This window comes from Lepidochelys kempii, chromosome 3 (assembly GCF_965140285.1).
Source record: "Lepidochelys kempii isolate rLepKem1 chromosome 3, rLepKem1.hap1, whole genome shotgun sequence".
Classification (NCBI taxonomy): Eukaryota; Metazoa; Chordata; order Testudines; family Cheloniidae; genus Lepidochelys; species Lepidochelys kempii.
In genome coordinates this window covers 83,766,237-83,771,993 of record NC_136382.1, presented here as the reverse complement: position 1 = coordinate 83,771,993, position 5,757 = coordinate 83,766,237, and positions in this window count along the sequence as shown.

Here is a 5,757-nt window from a genome sequence, read left to right as displayed (position 1 = left end):
CGAGACCATAGCCATCTTAAAATACAGTTGTGATTTTCCCAAAGTATTTGATTTTCCTCAGATGACCATAACATTTTTACAAAGAAGGATCTCAGGAGAAGTTGTAATGAAAGCAGACTGGGTTTGGGTAAGCTTCTGCTGTGCTGCTTTAGGTTTGGACTCTGGTAAGTTACACTGTTTTTCTTTTCAAAGGGGAATTGTTTAACGCTTTTAGAGGAAAACGGCAATGAACATAAAGTATAGAATAGTATCCGGTACGAAACTGCAGAAAAACCTGAGTGTCTCTGGATTAAGTTTAGAAGTGTGTGCAACAAGAGTGATGTAGTGGTGGGAGTCTGCTATAGACCACCGGACCAGGGGGATGAGGTGGATGAGGCTTTCTTCCGGCAGCTCACGGAAGCTACTAGATCGCATGCCCTGATTCTCATGGGTGACTTTAATTTTCCTGATATCTGCTGGGAGAGCAATACAGCGGTGCATAGACAATCCAGGAAGTTTTTGGAAAGCGTAGGGGACAATTTCCTGGCGCAAGTGCTAGAGGAGCCAACTAGGGGGGGTGCTTTTCTTGACCTGCTGCTCACAAACCGGGTAGAATTAGTGGGGGAAGCAAAAGTGGATGGGAATCTGGGAGGCAGTGACCATGAGTTGGTTGAGTTCAGGATCCTGACGCAGGGAACAAAGGTAAGCAGCAGGATACGGACCCTGGACTTCAGGAAAGCAGACTTCGACTCCCTCAGGGAACGGATGGCCAGGATCCCCTGGGGGACTAACTTGAAGGGGAAAGGAGTCCAGGAGAGCTGGCTGTATTTCAAGGAATCCCTGTTGAGGTTACAGGGACAAACCATCCCGATGAGTCGAAAGAATAGTAAATATGGCAGGCGACCAACTTGGCTTAATGGTGAAATCCTAGCGGATCTTAAACATAAAAAAGAAGCTTACAAGAAGTGGAAGGTTGGACATATGACCAGGGAAGAGTATAAAAATATTGCTCGGGCATGTAGGAATGTTATCAGGAGGGCCAAATCGCACCTGGAGCTGCAGCTAGCCAGAGATGTCAAGAGTAACAAGAAGGGTTTCTTCAGGTATGTTGGCAACAAGAAGAAAGCCAAGGAATGTGTGGGCCCCTTACTGAATGAGGGAGGCAACCTAGTGACAGAGGATGTGGAAAAAGCTAATGTACTCAATGCTTTTTTTGCCTCTGTTTTCACTAACAAGGTCAGCACCCAGACTGCTGCGCTGGGCATCACAAAATGCGGAAGAGATGGCCAGCCCTCTGTGGAGATAGAGGCGGTTAGGGACTATTTAGAAAAGCTGGACGTGCACAAGTCCATGGGGCCGGACGAGTTGCATCCGAGAGTGCTGAAGGAATTGGCGGCTGTGATTGCAGAGCCACTGGCCATTATCTTTGAAAACTCGTGGTGAACCGGGGAAGTCCCGGATGACTGGAAAAAGGCTAATGTAGTGCCAATCTTTAAAAAAGGGAAGAAGGAAGATCCTGGGAACTACAGGCCAGTCAGCCTCACCTCAGTCCCTGGAAAAATCATGGAGCAGGTCCTCAAAGAATCAATCCTGAAGCACTTGCATGAGAGGAAAGTGATCAGGAACAGCCAGCATGGATTCACCAAGGGAAGGTCATGCCTGACTAATCTAATCGCCTTTTATGATGAGATTACTGGTTCTGTGGATGAAGGGAAAGCAGTGGATGTATTGTTTCTTGACTTTAGCAAAGCTTTTGACACGGTCTCCCATAGTATTCTTGTCAGCAAGTTAAGGAAGTATGGGCTGGATGAATGCACTATAAGGTGGGTAGAAAGCTGGCTAAATTGTCGGGCTCAAGGGGTAGTGATCAATGGCTCCATGTCTAGTTGGCAGCCGGTATCAAGTGGAGTGCCCCAAGGGTCGGTCCTGGGGCCGGTTTTATTCAATATCTTCATAAATGATCTGGAAGATGGTGTGGATTGCACTCTCAGCAAATTTGCGGATGATACTAAACTGGGAGGAGTGGTAGATACGCTGGAGGGGAGGGATAGGATACAGAAGGACCTAGACCAATTGGAAGATTGGGCCAAAAGGAATCTGATGAGGTTCAATAAGGATAAGTGCAGGGTCCTGCACTTAGGACGGAAGAACCCAATGCACAGCTACAGACTAGGGACCGAATGGCTAGGCAGCAGTTCTGCAGAAAAGGACCTAGGGGTGACAGTGGACGAGAAGCTGGATATGAGTCAGCAGTGTGCCCTTGTTGCCAAGAAGGCCAATGGCATTTTGGGATGTATAAGTAGGGGCATAGCGAGCAGATCGAGGGACGTGATCGTTCCCCTCTATTCGACATTGGTGAGGCCTCATCTGGAGTACTGTGTCCAGTTTTGGGCCCCACACTTCAAGAAGGATGTGGATAAATTGGAGAGAGTCCAGCGAAGGGCAACAAAAATGATTAGGGGACTGGAACACATGAGTTATGAGGAGAGGCTGAGGGAGCTGGGATTGTTTAGCCTGCAGAAGAGAAGAATGAGGGGGGATTTGATAGCTGCTTTCAACTACGTGAAAGGGGGTTCCAAAGAGGATGGCTCTAGACTGTTCTCAATGGTAGCAGATGACAGAACGAGGAGTAATGGTCTCAAGTTGCAGTGGGGGAGGTTTAGATTGGATATTAGGAAAAACTTTTTCACTAAGAGGGTGGTGAAACACTGGAATGCGTTACCTAGGGAGGTGGTAGAATCTCCTTCCTTAGAGGTTTTTAAGGTCAGGCTTGACAAAGCCCTGGCTGGGATGATTTAACTGGGAATTGGTCCTGCTTTGAGCAGGGGGTTGGACTAGATGACCTTCTGGGGTCCCTTCCAACCCTGATATTCTATGATTCTATGATTCTATGATTCTAACTGCAGCTCCTTTTCATGCGTATTGTTTAGATGCTTCTTACAAATTAGGAGCACAACTTTCTGAATACTTTAAAAAAAAAAGTTACTTGTGCATGAGTCCCTACTCAGTTTTCTGTTGCACAATTATTTAAAAAATTTAGAAGTTGCAGTAAAACATGCCTATTTTTTCTCTAATACTATGAAACCGTAACTCAATAAAGTGGTGTGTAGGTGCTTTATTATTTAAATAGTGCATAGAAGACTTTGTAAATTTCCTTAGTTTTTCAAAACTTCATTTAACATTAGTTACGGTTGCTCTGATCAATAAACTATACCATAAATTAGGAAATACGAAGTCAAGGATTTAAAGGTTGCAAAGTCAAGCATGCTCAAGTTAGAAAATGCCAGAATGAATGTTGCTCATGCAACCATAACTCTCCGCCCTCCCACTGCCACCTTTGTATTCATTATGATACAGTCTTTAATTACATGATCTCATATCATTACAAGGGAACACTGGTTCAGTCAGTGCATTGGATCAATCTGCTCTGGGGATGAATCAAGATTGTGTGTGTGTGTGTGTGTATATACATACATACACACACACACACACACACACACAAAGAAAGATTCTTGTCTAGTTTATTGTAGAAGTTGAAACATTTGTAGTAAATGAGATGGGACTGCAGGGAGAAAGGGTGGTCTCATAGGGCATTTACATGCCACCCTAGAAACCTAGATTCTATCCTTGCTTCTGCTCAGAGTTCCTATGTGACATTGGGTAATTCACTTACACCATACCTTTCACAGATACACTTCTGCATGTAATTTAAAGGATCTATTGTAATGCATACTCATAACAGAGCCAAATTAAGGTTGCCTGGGCAACATTAATTCTGGCATTTCCAAATTTGTGAGTGCTTGACTTTACTATCTTTAATTCTTAACTTTTTATTTCCTATTTTTAGGGTTTAGTTTATTGATGAGAGAAACCTAATAATAAAAAAAAGTTTGTAAATTCAGAGTGCAATTCCAAAATTTTGGATCCTTCTATCCTACTAAGAAGGCTGGCTTCTCTGTCTCCCTAATTACTAGAAAACTAATACTATAGAGCTGGAAAGCCTCAGCACCCCCAAACAGAGGAGTAGTCTTGTATACTTCGATTTGGCTGCCTTGAATAGGCTGCCATGCAAAAAACTTAAACTGAACATCTGGGAAACAGACGAAATCTTAGCCCCACTGAAGTAAATAGATGTTTTTGCCAGGATTTCACCCATGGTCTTTGTTCCTTGACATGGTTTATGTAAACCTCTATATCAAATTTCTAATGTGTATATTCTCTTCATTCACTGATCACCATATGGTTACAGTGCCTTTCCTTCATTTCTACATTTCTGCCTTTTCTGTTCCCACTGCCAGTTTCTTTCTTGCGTTCTGGGAATTACATTATCTGATCTTTGGATTGTTGATATAATTGCACACCTAAAAGTCATTTTAATTGGGGGGAAGTGGTGTGCCCCTCCATCCCATCAACAGTGCCTTGTTAGCTGTCTGGTTAGTTGTTGACCATTTTAACATGGAACAAAAGAATTGTCCAGGTAACTTAAACCCATGATCCACTGAGTCCAGTACTCTGTCTTCAGAAGAGGTCCATGCCAGCTGCTTCAGAGAAAGATTAAAGAAACCCTGCGGTAGGCAAGATCACTGAATACATCCAATGAAGTGAGCTGTAGCTCATGAAAGCTTATGCTCAAATAAATTTGTTAGTCTCTAAGGTGCCACAAGTACTCCTTATATTTGAAGAATGTTTCTGTTGTCTGGCAAGCAGTGTACAGTATTATCTGGAGGAAACTAATCCAGGAACTGAGGGAGAGAAGTGAAAGAAACAAAGGAAGGATTGTTTAAATTCAATATATTTTTATTCTTTGTAAATACAATGAGTACAACTTTTTAACTTCACAAATCAGTTAATCCACTTTGTACAAGAAAAGTTTTACTCATTCTATGATAGTTCAAGTGCTGATTTTTCTCAGTGCTAGTTCCTAATAACAAATCAAAATTTGAAAAGTACAGCAGCTATCTTTAAATGTGTTTTCTACATTTTTCATAAGTAGTCTTATATCAAATAAGCAGCTTATAATGTGTCTGTGTGAGAGAGATCAAAGCTTTAATTAAACCAGAAGCTTTCTAAAAAGGCATTGGAGAGTCTTGGAGACTATTAGCATTGTATCAATTGACCATCTTTATTTCTTCATAATTAAGTTCTTTTCATTGTCTTTTGTAAGTTGGTTCACCTTTCTGCATCTCATTGACAAAGAGTTTGGCCACCATTGCCTTTGGTTTCAGCACTATGCCAATGGGACAGCGATCAGCTCACTGAATCAATCATCTCCATTTTATTTGGTTTTGCTGTTTTAGTCTCTTTTTTGACTTGTAGTCATTTGTTTGTGTGTGCACACAAAGCTCTTCTGTCTTTGAGATGTTAACCAAATTGCAAGTCATCAGAATTTCATCAAAGTTTACCAGTTCGTTTTACAGGAAGGCCTGGTCTGCTGAATCCAAAACGTAACTGCCAGCATTTAAAATCAGTTCTGAAGGCCACTTTATGATATATTACAACAGAAGCAATATTTTGGTAACCTGTTTTAGATGTTGTCTAGAATATTATGAGCATATTCACCAATATAAGCTACTTTTAAAACCGATCTGAAGGCCACCTCATGACACATTATAACAGATGCAATGTTTAGTTACCAAATGTTCCAAATGAAGGAACTAAAGTACCTTCTTTTTCTCAGATCTGCCAGTTAAATGACAGAATTGCACAGTCTTTCTTAACTATGACTGACAAATTAATTGCCGCCACTGTGGAGAAAGAGAAGCAGCAAAATTCCATCCA